Below are 22,725 nucleotides of genomic sequence, written 5' to 3' on the forward strand. Positions count from 1 at the left end.
TATTGTTTTCATCGATCTAATGGCTTTCGTTGGTTTAAAGCGGAAGTAGATTCTTATCCTATGCTTTAGTAAATTGCATGAACTTGTGAATCTACAGGAAATTATACATGGTACCAGAGCTAGATTTGTAGAAATTTTCTACATGGTACCAGAGCTAGATTTGTAGAAATTTTCTACATGGTACCAGAGCTAGATTTGTAGAAATTATCTACATGGTATCAGGGCAGGATTTTTTTTTGGGACGGCGAGTTTGCAAAGCAGATCTGAAATTTGTTGTTGAAAATTTTAAAAAGCAAATAGCAAACCTGGATTCCTTGTGAAAAAATACGCAAATTAAAAAAAAAAAAAAAAAAATTAATTAATTAATTAATTAATTAAAATAAATAAATTAAAATTAAAATTAAAAATAAATAAATAAATAAATAAATAATAAAAAAAATTGGTCGGATCAGGGTTCAGATGAGGGAGATATCATTGATTTAAAATCAACTATTGATCATCTTTTGGTACCCCGGATGACCAGTGTAGTGGCTGATATGAAACTCATCCAGAACCAACCTTCTAAGGTCTTTTACATCAGGTACATACATTTTCTTATTAAAACACAGCATTCCATCACTATTTAGTGTGTATCCTTGCTGTAATTTTTCCTTATCAGATTGTTGTACTTGCTGTTTTAAGTACTGGTACTCAGAGTCAAGACTAGCTGCTGTCTTTATTTGCTCAATTAGTGAACTCTGCCATTTGCTGACTGAAAGTTCACATAAACAGTGAACCTTCCGACTTAATGCATCCGCCACTCGGTTTTCCTTGCCCTTTAAATGCTTTATGTCGAAGTCAAACCCACTTAGGAAATCTGCCCAACGACCTTGTCTTGCATTCAAGGTAGGTTGGCTGAAATAATGTGTCAAACTGTGATGATCTGTTAACAGCAGGAATTTCCTCCCTAAGAGGTAGTGCCGCCACATTTTCAGCGCATGAATAACAGCTGTTAATTCCAGATCGTAAGCAGAGTATCTCTGTTCATGCTCCTTCAGCTTCCTTGATTCATATGCTATTACCTTTCCTTCCTGCATTAGTACTCCTCCCACACCTTCCTTGCTTGCATCGGTGCATACCACATAATCCTTATTAGGATCAGCTATGCTTAGGATGGGTGTCGTGGTGAGTAAGTGCTTCAAGCGATCAAAACTCTGCTGACATTCTGGTGTCCATCTAAATACCTTCCCTTTCTTCTGCAATGAAGTGATAGGATAGGCTATCCTAGAGAAGCCTTCCACAAACCTCCGGTAATATCCAGCTAATCCCATAAAGGATCTGATATCAGCAACATCTTTGGGTATGGGCCATTCCATAATGGTTTTTATCTTCTCCGGGTCTACAGCAATTCCTTCTTTAGTAATTACGTGCCCCAAATACTGAATTTCCTCCTTGAAGAAATCGCACTTGCTGAATTTAGCGTACAGCTGATGTTCCCGAAGGGTCTGCAACACCAACCTAAGGTGCTCTTCATGTTCTTGCTGGGAGCGTGAGTATATCAAAATATCATCAATGAATATCAGCACAAATTTGTCCAAAAACCGATGAAACACGCTGTTCATCATACACATGAAGGTGGCAGGTGCATTGGTCAAACCAAAAGGTAGCACTACAAATTCGTAGTGTCCATAACGTGTTCTAAAAGCGGTTTTGGCAATGTCCTCATCTTTAATCCTGATCTGATGATAACTAGATCGCAGATCAATCTTGGAAAACACTTTTGCCCCTTTCACTTGATCAAAGAGTTCATCTATCCTGGGTAAATGGTACTTGTTCTTGACCGTGAGCTTATTCAGCTGCCGGTAATCTATGCACATGCGAAGTGTCCCATCCTTCTTCTTCACAAATAATACTGGAGCTCCCCAGGGTGATACGCTGGGACGGATGTACTGCTTATCCAACAGCTCTTGCAGCTGCATTTTCAACTCGGTTAGCTCTGGTATGCTCATTCGGTATGGGGCCCGTGAGACAGGTGCTGCTCCTGGGATTAGTTCTATAGTGAAATCTATATCTCTCTTTGGAGGCAGCCCCGGTACTTCTTCCGGAAAAACATCAATAAATTCCTGTACCACCGGGATATTGTCCAATGCGGACATCTTGTCTTTCTGGTTTGCATAACCAACTTGTATGGCATAAATCTGACATTTCTTTCTAATACACTTAGGTAACTGAGTCGCAGTGATAGGTCGAATCTGAACAGGATGTTTAATTCCCTGCAATTCCTGCTGCTGCCCCAAATCATCCTTGTAGTATATGGTCTTGGTTTTACAATTCACCAGTGACCAGTGCTTTTCCAGCCAATCCATACCAATAAGGATGTCATAAGAACCCAATGGAAGTACATTCAGGTCTGTTGTTACGGGTTGTCCAGCTATACTGAAAGAGCAGTTATTAACTTTAGCTAGGACCCGTCTCTTGGCTCCCGTAGCTAACTGTACTAACCATGGATTTTTGAACTTTTCTGATGATAGCTTACAATGTTACACCACTTTTGGACTAACATAACTTAAAGTAGCTCCAGGATCAATAAGTACAGCTATAGAGAGATTAGAGATCTTACCTTCAAACTCCACCATGCTTGGTTGGTACTCCGCTTGCCGATCTTCCAAGGCTGCGTTAATTCTAGGTACGCTGCGTGCCACATCCCCAACAGTTGATGCTTCATGGATCTGAGATATTTGATCAACCCCTTTACGCTGTGGACAATTCTTGACGTAGTGCGGTCCTCCACACCCCCAGCACTGAACTGGAGGTCTGGTTCCCTCAATCTCTGATCTAGCAGGGGGTTCGCTGATTCTGCTTTCGTTTGGCTTAGCTCGAAAGGTGCCTTTGGTTATGTTTATGCTGATCTGACCCTTCCCAGCCCCCTTACTGCCATTTCCACGGCTGCCTTTGTTGTTTCCAGCAACTCTGTTGCCTTTTCTCTCATTCCATCTCTTGTTTGGAATGTCTCCTTTCTGTTTGTTCTGCTGATAACAAATTCTAGCCTTTCGAATTGCCTCATCCATAGTTCGGGGATTGTCAAACTCAATCCGTTCCCTTATGTAAGCTGGTAGGCTACTCACGAACCTCTGCACCTTGGCCTTCTCCTCCTTTATGTATGGCACATAGCGAAGCAGAGAAGTGAAGCGATTTATGAATTCATCCATGGACTGCTGTCCTAATCGTAAGTCATGGAATTCTTGCGCCTTCTCATCATAGAAGCGCTCAGTTAAATACCTCTCCTTAAAATATTTCTGAAATTTTTCCCAGGTTATGCTTTGCTCACTTACTCCCTTCACGATTTTGATCTCTTCCCACCACAAGGTGGCTTTGCCTTGCAGCTGGAAAATGGCCAGCCGCGCCTTCAGATTTTGATCATATTCGTACAGTTGAAAATATTTGTTAATGTTAATCAACCAAGCTTCTGCTGCTTCTTCCTGCTCACCATCGAAAAGGGGAGGTTTGATTTTTTGGAATTCCCCTTGTAACTCCATTTTCTGTCTCTTTGAGGTTTGCTGTTCTTGCACATTATCAGAATGGTCTTCCTGTTCTTCTGAAAGCTCAGGTGCATAATCTCGTTCTTCAGTTCACCTTTGCTGTTCCGCGATGGGGTTGGCTAAGGGTGGATTTTGTTTGTCTGACAAGCTTTTCAATATTCTTTCTTGCTCCATTTTTAATTGCGCATTGTCCTCTCGCAAACGCGCCATTTCACTTTTCAGCTCTTGGACTGTTTGCAGTACCGCCAGATTGGTACTGCGTGTCTCAGCACCAAGCTGTACCCACAGCTCAGCATTTTCTTGAGGGATGCCACTAGTTCCTGGCATTTCCTCCATCTTGCTTGTTAGCTGTTAGGAGAGGTTGTCTCTGTATGGGTCTCCTAATTGGTACACAAGAAAGTCAATTAGCTGCATTGTCTTCATATATTCATTATAAGATAATCTTTACTGTTCCAGAGGCCACAGTTTTGAAACCTCTGCTCTGATACCACATTGTCACGACCACAATCTATCTTATACCAAAATAAAGAAAAAATTTATTACCTACCCTTACAAATCACTTGCCACCGTGATCACAAGGTATTCGGTTCATTGTCAAACATTATAAAACATTATAATTTAATGCACTTTATTTGATTCACCTGCATAAGTTATGACTTGGCATAAGGTTGGTTTCCATGCGGGTTTGCTCACGTTACACCTACCCACTCCAGCACTATGCCATAACCCTTGCCATAGCCTTAATGTATTGCAACCTTAATTATTTAACACAGCACCAGGTGGAAGGCGGATGTTAATCCAGCTCATCCATCCTGTGGCCAGGTGGAAGGAGGCCATGTGACTGCCATGTGAACGCTCAGGGTTGTACAGCTGTGGTTTCCGCGCCAACCTTCCCGCCCATACGAACGATGGTGATCGATCCGTGTAATCGAAGGGCTCAGGTTAATCGAGGGTTTGACCTTCAGCATATAATCCACCGGGTTAATCGGCCTCAGTTCATCTGCGTCCAGAATGTGCCTCCGCTCAGCAGAGCCTCCTCCGCATCGTTCCAGTTACACCTCTCTCGCTCAGGTATGAATCTCACTGTTTAAACATTAACACACAGGTTATAGTCTTATACTCCTACGGTTCACTGTATATTCCATTGCACCTGCGTTTATCTATTACAGTTAATGAATAGCATATCGCCTGTGCAGGAGGGTTTGGATCTTCCAGCCTCTACTGCCTGCAGAAAGAGGGTGCTGGCCTACTGATACTCCAGGTGAGTCCTTATTCTTACAGACGTAATTATATAAAGGATATCGAAGATTAGGTGGATTGAAGGTCTCCACAATTCGGACGAGGCTTATGTCCTGCTATTCATGCTTTTCTCAGGTCTTATTGTTATTTGTTCAAGCCCTTGCTGCGATTTACAGGCGACTCTTCCCATGCCAGACCTGTATCTCGCGAAACCCTGAGGGTTCAACTTATTTTCTTACGGCTGCAAGCCATTTGTAAATTTATGTATATGGGTACTTGAATCTGAGACTAAATCTCTATTTTGAGTTGATACAATTTCATTCAGGGTTTAAGTTTTAATAGAACCCTTATGTTCTGGACTTTAGTCCCTTTCGGTTCCTGAAGCTATTGTTATAAATGGTTTACCTGTATATTGATCATCATATGCATGGCTACGGCCTCTTACTGAATTAATCGTGTGATTTCTTTTATGCTGTCGACTATATCGAAGCCACTCTGTTCATTAGATGTTAAATTTAAAGGTTCTCATGTACAACCTGTATTGATTCTCGGGGTTTACCCACTGTCTATTACTTCAGTTTATTATAATCATGCATATGAAGTTTAATATCGATGGACTTGCCCCAGTGAGGGTTTGTACTGTTTCGAACTGGTATGACCGTCGACTCTTTGGTTTGAAGTTTAATCATATGGCAAGAACTCAGGTCTATTATGAGTAGTTAGGTTCATGCATCAGATTTGGTATTCATTTCTTTACCATATTTCATATTTTCTTAATGCGGCTGTAGGGATTAAGGCTTGCATTCGGGTCGATGAATGCAAGGCAACCCCCTTTGCCACACACACAGGGTGTTATACCCGTGACCATGATGTTTAAGCCGGTAGAGGCATAATATTAATTTCCAGTTTCCGTAGCATATTAGAATCATGTCATTAATTCTGTAAATACCTTAATGCTCTCACATTTGTAATGTTAGCCTGCATTTAATGTTAACGCACTTTCTTTGCATAGCTATTTAGTACTTTGCTGTAGCTATTGCTCCCCTTACACAGCGTTACATTATTCGCTATATTTTCATTCATCTCACACAGCTATATATGTTACCGGCTATGGTTATTGTTTTATTACACAGTATATAATACCTGCTATGGTGAAACGTTCCGTGGGTTGAGCTATGTGCATAACCCTTACGGCCGTTCCTGTTACTCTTATTTCTCTGAGTTATTGTTTTCGTATTTCTCTGAGATATTGTTTTATCCGAGGGCCTCGACCCTTCTTCATGGTCTTCCTAAAGTTTCGTTAAGACTTAACAGTAATGACACTGTCTAAATTTCCATTTCATAACTGTTTCTTTCATTATTACTACTGTTCTGAAGCAATTTATTTGACTGTGCTCGTAAGCAATGGTTCGATTCTTACGTTCGTTTACTCCTAATGATTAATATTCTCAGCGGTCTCATAACCGCTTCAGGGTTTAGACCCAATCTGGCCCTTTCATTTAACCATTCTAGTCTATACTGTGACAATTTATTTCCAAGTCAGATCTGCAGATAGTTTATATGTATTAACCTATATGACAGCTCTACCATCACTGTTTAATGTTCAGCAAGATTAATAATTCACTACAGCAATAACCAGATAAGAAACTTAAATACCTGAACCGGTCTGTGTGCTGTCTTCGCCTGTTACTCAAGTCAGAGTTATTTAAGAACACATACCTGTAATCTGCTATCGTCGTGCCTTCTTCAGGGAATCACCTGCAATGGTTTTGCTCTTATCCTCCCAACCTTGAGATCCACTTCACTGGATTCTCCCCCGCCCGAGCAGTCCTGCAGGCCTACAGCCCTCAACAAGACACATGCACACCAGTGCTAGGTTATCTGGTCACTACCAGACTTAACCTTCCTCTCTGTCTGCTCTCTCCCTTGGAATCCTTCTCTCTGCCTGTTCCTCAACAGCCCAGAGGTTTTTCCTCCCAAGGCTTTTCCCCTTGGGTGAGAAGCAGTTATTTTCCAGTTTTGATAACTGTTTTTATTTTCTTTTAATAGAAAATCCTCCTCCAGGAGGCTGCCAGCATTTCATGAATATACACAAGTAAAATAATCCAATATATTCCTTTTCATAATTAACAATGTCATTTAGTAATATCAAGTCTTTTACTCATACAATTTTTACCATAGTAACTATTCAAATTACAAGTTACCTTGGGGCATCACATCTTCCCCCCCTGGGATTGGACATCGTCCCGATGTCTATTCCCATTAAATAAGTTTGGGTAAACTTTCCTAATGAGTTCTTCGTCTTCCCATGTAGCCTCCTCAGGCCCATAGTGCTGCCACAACACTTTAATTTGGGTAATAACCCGTTTCCGCAGCCGCACTTCTCTCCGGTCGAGAATGCTCTGTGGTTCGACCAGAACCTCGCCTTCCGGTTCGACCTGCAGGCAATCAATACTTTTAATCAGTTTTCTATTGCATGTAGCTGCATAATAAAGACAAGCGGATTAATTCTTACCTGCACATTTTGCCATTGAATGACATGTTTAGGATCATAGACATATTTTTTTAGAACAGAAACGTGAAACACATTATGAATCCTAATGTGACTTGGCAATGCAAGTTGGTAGGCCACTGGCCCTACTCTAGCCAAGACCTGAAAAGGTCCAAAGTATCGAGGAGCCAGCTTGGCGCACCCACTCCACTGCAGGGCGCTCCTTCTGGTTTGAATCCTTACAAACACATGGTCGCCAACTTTGTATTCCGTGAATCGTCTTTTCCTGTCCGCAAAGCTTTTCTGTCTATCTTGTGCAGCTTTTAAGTTTGCACGCACCTTTCTTACCATGTCTTCCATGTCTTTAAGCATTTCCGGACCCAAATTCAGCTTGTCTTCCGGTCCACCCCAGCTTGAGGGTGTGCGACACTTCCGTCCATACAGGACCTCAAAGGGACTTAGCTGAGTCGAAGTGTGATATCCGTTATTATACGCAAATTCGACCAGATGTAAATATTCTTCCCATTGACCTGGTTTCAGAATTACATATGCTCTCAACATATCTTCCAGCACCTGATTCACTCGCTCGGTTTGACCATCGGTCTGCGGGTGATAAGCTCTGCTGAAGTTCAGCTGAGTACCCAACTCGGCAAACAATGTCCTCCAAAAGGTAGAGGTGAATTTCACATCGCGATCTGATATAATTACCTTTGGTAACCCATGCAATCGGAACACATTTTGCATGAAGAGATGAGAAATTTGCACCGCCTCGTAAGTGGACTGCACAGGAATAAAGTGCGCTGCTTTACTTAACTTATCAACCACTACCATGATAGAGTCGTTGCCTTTCTTTGTTCGGGGCAACCCCGTTATGAAATCCATGGAAATGGTTTCCCATTTCCACTCCGGAATGGGCAAAGGCTGTAGCAGTCTAGCGGGATGCTGATGTTCTGCCTTTATTTGCTGGCATTCCAAACATCGTGCCAAGTACTCAACCACTTGTTTCTTCATTCCTGGCCAATAGTATTCCTTCTTAAGCGCAGTGATCATCTTTTGGTACCCCGGATGACCAGTGTAGTGGCTGATATGAAACTCATCCATAACCAACCTTCTAAGGTCTTTTACATCAGGTACATACATTTTCTTATTAAAACACAGCATTCCATCACTATTTAGTGTGTATCCTTGTTGTAATTTTTCCTTATCAGATTGTTGTACTTGCTGTTTTAAGTACTGGTACTCAGAGTCAAGACTAGCTGCTGTCTTTATTTGCTCAATTAGTGAACTCTGCCATTTGCTGACTGAAAGTTCACATAAACAGTGAACCTTCCGACTTAATGCATCCGCCACTCGGTTTTCCTTGCCCTTTAAATGCTTTATGTCGAAGTCAAACCCACTTAGGAAATCTGCCCAACGACCTTGTCTTGCATTCAAGGTAGGTTGGCTGAAATAATGTGTCAAACTGTGATGATCTGTTAACAGCAGGAATTTCCTCCCTAAGAGGTAGTGCCGCCACATTTTCAGCGCATGAATAACAGCTGTTAATTCCATATCGTAAGCAGAGTATCTCTGTTCATGCTCCTTCAGCTTCCTTGATTCATATGCTATTACCTTTCCTTCCTGCATTAGTACTCCTCCCACACCTTCCTTGCTTGCATCGGTGCATACCACATAATCCTTATTAGGATCAGCTATGCTTAGGATGGGTGCCGTGGTGAGTAAGTGCTTCAAGCGATCAAAACTCTGCTGACATTCTGGTGTCCATCTAAATACCTTCCCTTTCTTCTGCAATGAAGTGATAGGATAGGCTATCCTAGAGAAGCCTTCCACAAACCTCCGGTAATATCCAGCTAATCCCATAAAGGATCTGATATCAGCAACATCTTTGGGTATGGGCCATTCCATAATGGTTTTTATCTTCTCCGGGTCTACAGCAATTCCTTCTTTAGTAATTACGTGCCCCAAATACTGAATTTCCTCCTTGAAGAAATCGCACTTGCTGAATTCAGCGTACAGCTGATGTTCCCGAAGGGTCTGCAACACCAACCTAAGGTGCTCTTCGTGTTCTTGCTGGGAGCGTGAGTATATCAGAATATCATCAATGAATATCAGCACAAATTTGTCCAAAAACCGATGAAACACGCTGTTCATCATACACATGAAGGTGGCAGGTGCATTGGTCAAACCAAAAGGTAGCACTACAAATTCGTAGTGTCCATAACGTGTTCTAAAAGCGGTTTTGGCAATGTCCTCATCTTTAATCCTGATCTGATGATAACCAGATCGCAGATCAATCTTGGAAAACACTTTTGCCCCTTTCACTTGATCAAAGAGTTCATCTATCCTGGGTAAAGGGTACTTGTTCTTGACCGTGAGCTTATTCAGCTGACGGTAATCTATGCACATGCGAAGTGTCCCATCCTCCTTCTTCACAAATAATACTGGAGCTCCCCAGGGTGATACGCTGGGACGGATGTACTGCTTATCCAACAGCTCTTGCAGCTGCATTTTCAACTCGGTTAGCTCTGGTATGCTCATTCGGTATGGGGCCCGTGAGACAGGTGCTGCTCCTGGGATTAGTTCTATAGTGAAATCTATATCTCTCTTTGGAGGCAGCCCCGGTACTTCTTCCGGAAAAACATCAATAAATTCCTGTACCACCGGGATATTGTCCAATGCGGACATCTTGTCTTTCTGGTTTGCATAACCAACTTGTATGGCATAAATCTGACATTTCTTTCTAATACACTTAGCTAACTGAGTCGCAGTGATAGGTCGAATCTGAACAGGATGTTTAATTCCCTGCAATTCCTGCTGCTGCCCCAAATCATCCTTGTAGTATATGGTCTTGGTTTTACAATTCACCAGTGACCAGTGCTTTTCCAGCCAATCCATACCAATAAGGATGTCATAAGAACCTAATGGAAGTACATTCAGGTCTGCTGTTACGGGTTGTCCAGCTATACTGAAAGAGCAGTTATTAACTTTAGCTAGGACCCGTCTCTTGGCTCCCGTAGCTAACTGTACTAACCATGGATTTTTGAACTTTTCTGATGATAGCTTACAATGTTCCACCACTTTTGGACTAACATAACTTAAAGTAGCTCCAGGATCAATAAGTACAGTTATAGAGAGATTAGAGATCTTACCTTCAAACTCCACCATGCTTGGTTGGTACTCCGCTTGCTGGTCTTCCAAGGTTGCGTTAATTCTAGGTACGCTGCGTGCCACATCCCCAACAGTTGATGCTTCATGGATCTGAGATATTTGATCAACCCCTTTACGCTGTGGACAATTCTTGACGTAGTGCGGTCCTCCACACCCCCAGCACTGAACTGGAGGTCTGGTTCCCTCAATCTCTGATCTAGCAGGGGGTTCGCTGATTCTGCTTTCGTTTGGCTTAGCTCGGAAGGTGCCTTTGGTTATGTTTCTGCTGATCTGACCCTTCCCAGCCCCCTTACTGCCATTTCCACGGCTGCCTTTGTTGTTTCCAGCAACTCTGTTGCCTTTTCTCTCATTCCATCTCTTGTTTGGAATGTCTCCTTTCTGTTTGTTCTGCTGATAACAAATTCTAGCCTTTCGAATTGCCTCATCCATAGTTCGGGGATTGTCAAACTCAATCCGTTCCCTTATGTAAGCTGGTAGGCTACTCACGAACCTCTGCACCTTGGCCTTCTCCTCCTTTATGTATGGCACATAGCGAAGCAGAGAAGTGAAGCGATTTATGAATTCATCCATGGACTGCTGTCCTAATCGTAAGTCATGGAATTCTCGCGCCTTCTCATCATAGAAGCGCTCAGTTAAATACCTCTCCTTAAAATATTTCTGAAATTTTTCCCAGGTTATGCTTTGCTCACTTACTCCCTTCACGATTTTGATCTCTTCCCACCACAAGGTGGCTTTGCCTTGCAGCTGGAAAATGGCCAGCCGCGCCTTCAGATTTTGATCATATTCGTACAGTTGAAAATATTTGTTAATGTTAATCAACCAAGCTTCTGCTACTTCTTCCTGCTCACCATCGAAAAGGGGAGGTTTGATTTTTCGGAATTCCCCTTGTAACTCCATTTTCTGTCTCTTTGAGGTTTGTTGTTCTTGCACATTATCAGAATGGTCTTCCTGTTCTTCTGAAAGCTCAGGTGCATAATCCCGTTCTTCAGTTCCCCTTTGTTGTTCCGCGCTGGGGTTGGCTAAGGGTGGATTTTGTTTGTCTGACAAGCTTTTCAATATTCTTTCTTGCTCCATTGTTAATCGCACATTGTCCTCTCGCAAACGCGCCATTTCACTTTTCAGCTCTTGGACTGTTTGCAGTATCGCCAGATTGGTACTGCGTGTCTCAGCACCAAGCTGTACCCACAGCTCAGCATTTTCTTGAGGGATGCCACCAGTTCCTGGCATTTCCTCCATCTTGCTTGTTAGCTGTTAGGAGAGGCTGTCTCTGTATGGGTCTCCTAATTGGTACACAAGAAAGTCAATTAGCTGCATTGTCTTCATATATTCATTATAAGATAATCTTTACTGTTCCAGAGGCCACAGTTTTGAAACCTCTGCTCTGATACCACATTGTCACGACCACAATCTATCTTATACCAAAATAAAGAAAAAATTTATTACCTACCCTTACAAATCACTTGCCACCGTGATCACAAGGTATTCGGTTCATTGTCAAACATTATAAAACATTATAATTTAATGCACTTTATTTGATTCACCTGCATAAGTTATGACTTGGCATAAGGTTGGTTTCCATGTGGGTTTGCTCACGTTACACCTACCCACTCCAGCACTATGCCATAACCCTTGCCATAGCCTTAATGTATTGCAACCTTAATTATTTAACACGGCACCAGGTGGAAGGCGGATGTTAATCCAGCTCATCCATCCTGTGGCCAGGTGGAAGGAGGCCATGTGACTGCCATGTGAACGCTCAGGGTTGTACAGCTGTGGTTTCCGCGCCAACCTTCCCGCCCATACGAACGATGGTGATCGATCCGTGTAATCGAAGGGCTTAGGTTAATCGAGGGTTTGACCTTCAGCATATAATCCACCGGGTTAATCGGCCTCAGTTCATTTGCGTCCAGAATGTGCCTCCGCTCAGCAGAGCCTCCTCCGCATCGTTCCAGTTACACCTCTCTCGCTCAGGTATGAATCTCACTGTTTAAACATTAACACACAGGTTATAGTCTTATACTCCTACGGTTCACTGTGTATTCCATTGCACCTGCGTTTATCTATTACAGTTAATGAATAGCTTATCTCCTGTGCAGGAGGGTTTGGATCTTCCAGCCTCTACTGCCTGCAGAAAGAGGGTGCTGGCCTACTGATACTCCAGGTGAGTCCTTATTCTTGCAGACGTAATTATATAAAGGATATCGAAGATTAGGTGGATTGAAGGTCTCCACAGTTCGGACGAGGCTTATGTCCTGCTATTCCTGCTTTTCTCAGGTCTTATTGTTATTTGTTCAAGCCCTTGCTGCGATTTACAGGCGGCTCTTCCCATGCCAGACCTGTATCTCGCGAAACCCTGAGGGTTCAACTTATTTGCTTACGGCTGCAAGCCATTTGTAAATTTATGTATATGGGTACTTGAATCTGAGACTAAATCTCTATTTTGAGTTGATACAATTTCATTCAGGGTTTAAGTTTTAATAGAACCCTTATGTTCTGGACTTTAGTCCCTTTCGGTTCCTGAAGCTATTGTTATAAATGGTTTACCTGTATATTGATCATCATATGCATGGCTACGGCCTCTTACTGAATTAATCGTGTGATTTCTTTTATGCTGTCGACTATGTCGAAGCTACTCTGTTCATTAGATGTTAAATTTAAAGGTTCTCATGTACAACCTGTATTGATTCTCAGGGTTTACCCACTGTCTATTACTTTAGTTTATTATAATCATGCATATGAAGTTTAATATCGATGGACTTGCCCCAGTGAGGGTTTGTACTGTTTCGAACTGGTATGACCGTCGACTCTTTGGTTTGAAGTTTAATCATATGGCAAGAACTCAGGTCTATTATGAGTAGTTAGGTTCATGCATCAGATTTGGTATTCATTTCTTTACCATATTTCATATTTTCTTAATGCGGCTGTAGGGATTAAGGCTTGCATTCGGGTCGATGAATGCAAGGCAACCCCCTTTGCCACACACACAGGGTGTTATACCCGTGACCATGATGTTTAAGCCGGTAGAGGCATAATATTAATTTCCAGTTTCCGTAGCATATTAGAATCATGTCATTAATTCTGTAAATACCTTAATGCTCTCACATTTGTAATGTTAGCCTGCATTTAATGTTAACGCACTTTCTTTGCATAGCTATTTAATACTTGGCTGTAGCTATTTCTCCCCTTACACAGCTTTACATTATTCGCTATATTTTCATTCATCTCACACAGCTATATATGTTACCGGCTATGGTTATTGTTTTATTACACAGTATATAATACCTGCTATGGTGAAACGTTCCGTGGGTTGAGCTATGTGCATAACCCTTACGGCCGTTCCTGTTACTCTTATTTCTCTGAGTTATTGTTTTCGTATTTCTCTGAGTTATTGTTTTATCCGAGGGCCTCGACCCTTCTTCATGGTCTTCCTAAAGTTTCGTTAAGACTTAATAGTAATGACACTGTCTAAATTTCCATTTCATAACTGTTTCTTTCATTATTACTATTGTTCTGAAGCAATTTATTTGACTGTGCTCGTAAGCAATGGTTCGATTCTTACGTTCGTTTACTCCTAATGATTAATATTCTCAGCGGTCTCATAACCGCTTCAGGGTTTAGACCCAATCTGGCCCTTTCATTTAACCATTCTAGTCTATACTGTGACAATTTATTTCCAAGTCAGATCTGCAGATAGTTTATATGTATTAACCTATATGACAGCTCTACCATCACTGTTTAATGTTCAACAAGATTAATAATTCACTACAGCAATAACCAGATAAGAAACTTAAATACCTGAACCGGTCTGTGTGCTGTCTTCGCCTGTTACTCAAGTCAGAGTTATTTAAGAACACATACATGTAATCTGCTATCGTCGTGCCTTATTCAGGGAATCACCTGCAATGGTTTTGCTCTTATCCTCCCAACCTTTAGATCCACTTCACTGGATTCTCCCCCCCGAGCAGTCCTGCAGGCCTACAGCCCTCAACAAGACACATGCACACCAGTGCTAGGTTATCTGGTCACTACCAGACTTAACCTTCCTCTCTGTCTGCTCTCTCCCTTGGAATCCTTCTCTCTGCCTGTTCCTCAACAGCCCAGAGGTTTTTCCTCCCAAGGCTTTTCCCCTTGGGTGAGAAGCAGTTTTTTCCAGTTTTGATAACTGTTTTTATTTTCTTTTAATAGAAAATCCTCCTCCAGGAGGCTGCCAGCATTTCATGAATATACACAAGTAAAATAATCCAATATATTCCTTTTTCAAAATTAACAATGTCATTTAGTAATATCAAGTCTTTTACTCATACAATTTTTACCATAGTAACTATTCAAATTACAAGTTACCTTGGGGTATCACAGATGGTGTTGACAATTATTGAGGCATAGTGGGCCAGTGGAGGTTAAGTAAAGAATTGACAGTATGGAGAGTCATGTTTAAATAATGGGCAAGTGAAGCACAAACCCGTAAGTGTTGAAGAATTGCACTCAAAGGGAGTTACGGGCTCAAAGACTTTGGGCTCTAGTTGTTTGGAGTATATATATGTAGCGCATAGAGTTGGATTTCCCTATTGGCTCATCCCACTTGGGTTTTTAGAACATCCTTCCATCTCTTCCCACATTTGAATAAATTATCCCACTATGATATTTTTGTAAAGGGATTTTATCTCCAATAAAGTGGTTTGAAGGAAGCGGCTTTTAGGACCAAGACTAGGTATTATGAGGAAATTTAGCAAGCTCAAAACTGGGTTTGCATCACTGAGAACGCCAAAATATCATCCAACAAAGTGTTATGTACTCATGAATCGAAGGGTACCTCTTTCATACCGATATCATCCGATTTTGTAATCGATAGGACAAAATATATGAAATTTTGAAGGACTTTCAAGATGAACCTTGTGGAGGTCCCTTCACAAATAAGAGGATTGCAAAAAAAGTATTGCACTTTGGGTATTATTGGTGTATGACTTTTAAAAGGATGTCAGAGGATGGGCCAACATGTCCAATCAGATGAAATGCCACTTCAACCCCTAATTTTGGTGGAGGCACTTGAAAAATGGACCCTTGATTTTATAGGACCAATCAACCCTCCATTAAGAAAGAAGGTGTACATTGTGGTATCCACAAACTACATGACCAAGTGGTCCAAAAGAAAATCTCTGCCAAAAGCTACAGAGGAAGTAGTGGCTAATTTCTTGTATGAAGAAAATTTTGTTCGTTATGGAGTCCCATAATAAATCATATTAACTAAGGGACCAAATTCATTTCTAAACTCATCTTGTCCATTATCAAGCACCATATGTCAACTCCTTATAATCCTTAAGCATATGGCTATGTAATGGTCACCAACAGAGTGTTCGAGACTATCTTGACTAGGATAGTTCAACAACATCATAAAGACTAGACTTATAGGCAAGCTCTATGGGCCTACAAAACCATGTGGAGAAACATTACGGGATTCACCTCCTACGAGCTTGTGCATGGAAAACATGTGGTTCTTCCTATAAAAATTGAGACTAAGGCATTAAGAATTGCACTACATGTGGGCTTGGATCTCTCAAAGGCCCAATGACATAGGCTTGATTAGATTAATGAACTTGATGAAATTCGTTAAGAGACTTTGCAACATACTAATCTACTCCAACAACAAAGAGCCAAATGGCATGATGCATTCATTAAGAAGGAAAAATTTTAAGAAGGGGATTGGGTTCCTCTATACGACTCAAGGTACAAATATTTCAAGGGAAAGTTGTATACTCATTGATGGGGCCATATAAAATAGACATTATATATGATAATGGCCTACTTAAGACATGCACCATTGACAAAACAAGGACCCCACTAATGGAAAATGGTCATCAAATGAGGTTACATCAAAAGCCCAAGTCTAAGGAGGAATTTATTCAAAACTTAGTAAGGCAAGAAGACTTGGAATTTGTCAACAAGGTGGTTGTGCCACCTATACCCGCAACGTCCTAACCTTCTTTTCCAATTCAATTGAAAAATAAATAAATAAAATAAAAATTGGTAGTGAAAACCTCACTCCAAGCACTACCATCCTTGATGTTATTGGAAATCCATTTAGTGGTTGATAGCACAAAGCAAGAAAAATTCCAATTGCGAAAACCTATTCTAAGGCACAATTGGAAAATTCCATGTTTGAAAATTGGACTCCTAACAAACAGGGTTTGAAAGAAAAAAATAAAAAAAAAGGAAGAAGAAGTAGAAAAAGAAGGAAAAAAATCTATATTAAAACATTTAATAATAGATTGCTAACTCTATTTGATTTCTTACTTTCATGATTAAATGGAAGGTACTCTTATCAAAATATTTCAAAATAATTAGCAAAAAAATTTCATGTTGGTTATTCAAAGTTATGATCATTGCATACATAAATAAGAGGACCAATAATGACATTTAAGATCACATTTTATTCCGCAATGGTTCAAGTCTTCTCTAACACATTTTTTATTTCTTTCTACAAATAACAATCTAGGAGATTGAATTTCCAAATAGTGTTACTATATGTCACTTATTATCTGTCTTCCCTAGACCTTAAAACCCTTATTGTAACCCGCTCATCCCACATTTACCGAAGTAATCGACCAACCGGGGTAAATATGCAACGAGAGGCCACTATAATCGGATTCAACCTCCTAAGTAACCTTAAGGAAGTGGAATCGACGAAAGCACACCATACAGACCTTCCACATCAGCAACAAAACTCCTAAAATCCATCCCAACCACTATGGTAACCAGCCCCTGAGACCAATTGAAGTTTTAACGCATCAAACCCCTGGACGCATGCATGTGTCTGGGGACTTTTCTCCTTAGACATGTGCCTGTGACTCCGAGATTTGTGCCACTATTTTAGGTCCATATCCCAGGTCACTACCCAGAACTCAATGACACCTTCAGAAATTAATTTACACAACAAAGCAATCATACATTTGCAAAAACATTAATAAGGTATAGACTGGACCCCTACTAGCTATGGCGGGCATTTTGTCAAACATGTCACAAATATGCAATCTACAGGTTTAAACAACAGATCTGAGCATAGGGGTCTCATACTTATCTGAGAATCTCTAAGAAGCATTGTTCCCTTACATCATTAGTTACATTATCATCGATTAGGCAATAGATACATTGGTCATTCATTTACAAATCAAAACATGAGGAGAGCCATACATCATCATTATCATAATACATGCTTATAACCAACATAATAACAACATAAATATCAAGGATACATGAGTCATAGAATCCACATATAAACCAGTACATTTACACATGATATGTCAAGGAAAGAACCTCTTATTAATGAATTCAAAAGGCAACCCGATACGAGACTACCATGTTCCACCCGACCATAGATTGGCTGAGCCAAGTATCTCTTCATCCAATCACCCTCGTGCCATATTTCAAGCATGAATGTAGGACTCAAACCAAAAGAACCAACTAGGTCATCCCGAGGCTAAACCACCTCACCCTCGTCAATAAAATCTAGGTTTTACCGCAATCCACACTAGATCACTAGCCCAACACAATAAACATGTAATAACATGCTTTACCATGATCACCACCAGATCACTAGGCCAAAACAAGCATGGATGCCACCAAATTTCTCCATCTACACCATGAGGAATTTTCATATCTCCTAGTCTCTCGGGCTTTACCACAACCCACACCAAATCACTAGGGCCTAAACTGAGACTCCACCCTCTAAGCTTTATCATATATCCCGTCCTTCACCGGAAAGGATTCCTAGTCCTAATCAAGGTTAACCACCTCTAGGCTTTACCGTATATCTTGCCATTACCCGGTCGAGGATTCCTAGGCCCACTGAGGCACATAATACATGGCTTTACCACAACCCACAGTCTGGTTTAGGGGTCACTAGGCCAGTGGATTTACCGCAATCCACAGTCAAGTTCAAGGATCATTAGGCCATGTGTTCTTTCTTTCAGAGATCCACCTCACTTAGCTTCGAATCCATCCAGCAATCCATCTCAACTAAAACATGAGAACCCCATCACATCATGGTTATCCGAAAATGGCAAGGCTAGGATGAAAACATTGTCACGCTTGGAAAAACCCATGCCATAATAGCAAAGAACCACACGCAATACCATGCATACCAAATCTAGCAAGGAAAACGCACATGCAAAACGGTAATTGCAAAGAATCTCGTTGTAGCTGCTTGATCCTACTCTTCCTTGCTTGCTCCTTCCTTCCTCTTGCCTCCTTTGCCTTTCTTGATTCAATGCCAAAATGATCCAAGAAAACTCTAAGTGTCCAAGAGTGAGAGAGAGAGAGAGAGAGAACAATGAGAAAGCTCCAAAACTGAACTGACAAAGGTACCTACTGATCCTCAGAAGCCTTTTTATTAATGAGGCCTCTATTTTCTTCATTTTCCATTATTTCTTTCATTTTACTCTTCACATGCAACCTGTGACCTTTTAGCTTCCTTTTCTCCTAATTTCCACTATTTTCATAAATAAATGTGCCAAAAATTCCATTTTGCCTTTCTAAAGCCTTTTCCATTGCCTTTATCAATTTCCTTAGCCATAATAAACCAATGAACACCCACACTAGGGTGTTTCGCCGAACATTCAACTTAGAATAAGTGTCCCATAACTCGTGGTTATTATTTTTTCTTTTATTAATTTTTATTACATGGAATTTTCACCAAGGTTGTTAAACTTATGACTGATATATCAAATATATGTTGTCAATTTTTTGGGTCTACAAAAAAAGCCTTTTATCACACCTTTGTATCCCCAATTACTAATATTGTGGCCTATATATTATTTATCTCCTAGTAAATATTATTTTGAAGTTTCCCTTTCTCTTTTACAATATAGAAGGTGGAATCCAACTTCATCTTAGGATTCTTAATCTAAAAATGTGATGAAACTCCCAAAATATCTAGTTTTCCCTTTCAGTCTAGCAATCAAAGGTTCATTGGCAATTATGCAAAATATAGCCTCGATGCATAATTTAGGGATTATTTTGAAATTTAAAAGACAACAATTTTGTTAATTTTGTAGGATGTTTTAAAGTTTCAAATACCAACGATATAGTTTGACACCTTGTGCCATCTTTGAAAAGTTAACAACAAACCCTCTTCTAAAAACATTACCTAGTAGTAGTCCATTAAAAACATCCCATTATTAAAGAACACTCATCAACATTTTGTCTATCTAATTGTGTGTCCGTGTGTTGATAATAATCCCAATATGTAAAAAAATTGGCTACTCTACAATGTACCTTACTTAAAAAAATGATGGTCAACTCATGACACGAGTTGTTTGGTAGCCTTATCAACAAAATAATTACTTTATAGCCCATTAAATGAGATCTTCATTGATGTTGGAAGGCTCGGGATCCTTGGAAGAGTCTAGGGTCCAGATGTCGTACTTGCACTTGAATTTGCCCAAACATTTGATGTAATCCAAGCTTGAGTGTGACAATTGAAAATTACGGTCACGAAGGAATCCATCAACAAGGTCACAAGACTCCCTTCCTAGGGAGAAAGATGGTATAAACACTTTCAGATTCTCAACGAAGGTTGGTCATAATTCTTAAAAGTACCTTTTCCACTTCAAACTTGTGTAAAGGAATTCATAGGAATGCATCAGTAGAGCTTTGGAGTTAGATCACACTCTCCATAGAGAGTTTCACTACATTCAAAGGGTGATTTAGCATGATCTATCACTATCATGCCTACATTCTCATGCACTTGAGTGGAGATAAACTATTGAATATGTTGTGTTACTTAAGATCTTGACAAAATTCCTAAGGGTGCATGGAAGAGAAAGAAACCCAAGATAATATTTTATCAGGAATGGTTTATAAAGATGCTAAATATGGATAAGTTGCAACAACAAGAAATCACATGTGATGTGTTCTCATGGGGAATCATTAGCAAACATCAAGCTAGGGTTCAACACCTAGAACAGCTCATCCTAGGCGCCACCACAAGCCATTGCAACCTGAAGGACCTAATATCCAACAAGGGCATGAAAGATAGTCACGGTAATGGGAAGAGGAGAACCAAATAACTCTATTGTTGAAGTCATTTATAAGTAAGAGGTCGAAGAGGCCAAAGAGTTCAAAGAACTCGAAGAGGCCAAAAGAGAAAAAGAAGTTGAAACAAACTTGGACAAGGAGTCTAATCTAACAAATAATGATGAGAAATTTTGGAAAAAACTCGAGCAACCACATTGCAAGCACCATTGCCACTGAAAATCCATTTGGGAAACTTTAGGAAAGAGGAATTTTGTTCTCCATAATTTGTTCTGAGACCAAAGTTGGCAGGACCAAGTGGGAAAGGAAAGGAGAAGACCAAGAGAGACAAGTTGTAACAACCCTGGTGAAAATCCATGTAAGAAAGTTAATAAAGGCAAAATAATAGCCATGGTAACGAGACATGTATTCCAAGCTTAATGTTGGGCAAAAACATAGTGATGGGGATCACTTGCGATTAATTAATGGCTATGGAATTTGGCAAAGGATTTGGAAAGGCAAAGTGGCATTAATTGGCATTTTATTTATGAAAATAACAGAAATTAGGAGAAAAGGAAGGTGAAAGGTCATAGGTTGCACGTGAGGAGGAAAATGAAGGAAAATGAAGGAAAATAATGGAAAATTGAAGAAAATAAAGGCCTCATTAATAAAAAGGCTTCTAAAGATTAGTTGTAACCTTTTGTCAGTTCAATTTTGGAGCTCTCATTTTCTATTCTCTCTCATACTCTTGGACACTTAGAGTTTTCTTGGAGCACTCTTGGAGGAGTGTGGCATACTTGGGATTTGGAGAAAGAAGGCAAAGGAAGAGCAAGAAAGCACAAGAGGACATCGAGATCAGCAACTACAGAAAATTTTGCTTGCAGGTACCGAGTTGCATGCATGATTTCCTTGCTAGTTTGACATGCATGGCCTATGCATCTGGTCTATTGGTTATGATCTGTCATTGACATGGAGGAATGCCTGGATTGATAGTGGATTTTCTTAGCCTTTCCATTTCCTGGATAGCCATGGTCTTGTGTGTTTTACTTTTGTTTTGTGGTTGGTTCTCATTGTTGAAAATAACAACAAGAAAAGTTAAAAGTAGAATCCAGAAATTCCAATTTAATTTGTCCTTGAATTAAATTTGTAATTCTTTTCTCATAGAAACTTGTAATAGTTAACTAAGTTAAGTTGACTTATTTAACTTAGGAATTTCGAGTTGGAAGTCTTTTGGAACATGTATATGTTCTCCCTAAGTTCTAGGGGTCCATAATGAGTTTATTTATGAGTTGTAATTAGATAACTCATGTTACTAAGTTATGGTCAGTTAAATTAGTTCTAATTGTTTTTGGAACTAATAGAGGATTAGCAGTCAGTTGGTGTAGTGGTGCATACACAAGTGTTACTCCAGTTAACTGAAGATTCCCTCATCAAAAAGTCATGCATGTCAGTTCAGAGAAAGACCCAATTGAGACTAGAGGGCATGGACAGTGTACTATCAGTTGTATGATTTAATGAGTTGTAAATATCATGCATGCAATCAGAGAAGGGCCTAATTTTGGATTGCACGGTTATGGATGAGGAATTTCCCTTTAAATATAGACTAATTCTCTCAAAAATTGTGCAAAAGAATTAGAAGCTTGGAGGCTTGGAAATATGGCTAAGTATTGGCCAAAGGAAGTCATCAGGCGGAGGATAGGAAATACTTTTGTAGGTTAAGATCAAGGTTGAGTATAGAATATTGTATTCATCCAAATTCTTTGACCAAGGGTGCAAGGAATCAGGCGCTTGGAGAGCAGCAGAAGAGGATAGAGATTAGCTTGAGCTTGCTTGTGAGCAGGGAGATTGATGATACTAAGTGTTGGGATTGTTCTTGTGAGAACAAGCATTGTATTATCATCATGGATTTTTTATTTAATGCAATACAAATAGTGGGGGTTTTCAGCTGAGGCTTTCCCCGGATACTTATTGTGTTATGTGTCATTGATTTATCTTCTCCTTTTTCATATTGTTTTCATCGATCTAATGGCTTTCGTTGGTTTAAAACGGAAGTAGATTCTTATCCTATGCTTTAGTAAATTGCATGAACTTGTGAATCTACAGGAAATTATACATGGTATCGGAGCTAGATTTGTAGAAATTATCTACATGGTATCAGGACAGGATTTTTTTTTGGGGCGGCGAGTTTGCAAAGCAGATCTGAAATTTTTTGTTGAAAATTTTGAAAAACAAATAGCAAATATGGATTCCTTGTGAAAAAATATGCAAATTAAAAAAAAAAAAAAAAGGTTGAATCAGGGTTCA

The 22,725-nt window shown here is 40.2% G+C and overlaps 2 long non-coding RNA genes across 2 annotated transcripts; both read left to right on the forward strand.

Moving 5' to 3' along the window:
- Positions 1-4,170: 4,170 nt before the first annotated feature.
- On the forward strand, positions 4,171-4,975 carry LOC149236242 (uncharacterized). Its single transcript, XR_016245894.1, has 4 exons — positions 4,171-4,201; positions 4,514-4,589; positions 4,715-4,779; positions 4,893-4,975. It is a non-coding gene; the product is annotated as an uncharacterized LOC149236242 (long non-coding RNA).
- Positions 4,976-11,968: 6,993 nt separating this feature from the next.
- Positions 11,969-12,870, forward strand: LOC149236243 (uncharacterized). The gene is made up of 4 exons (XR_016245895.1): positions 11,969-11,983; positions 12,258-12,387; positions 12,513-12,577; positions 12,732-12,870. It is a non-coding gene; the product is annotated as an uncharacterized LOC149236243 (long non-coding RNA).
- Positions 12,871-22,725: the final 9,855 nt, after the last annotated feature.

The sequence above is a fragment of the Pinus tabuliformis genome, chromosome 8 (genome assembly GCF_031772625.1).
Source record: "Pinus tabuliformis cultivar Carrire ecotype Pingquan chromosome 8, CPIR1, whole genome shotgun sequence".
Taxonomy (NCBI): Eukaryota; Viridiplantae; Streptophyta; class Pinopsida; order Pinales; family Pinaceae; genus Pinus; species Pinus tabuliformis.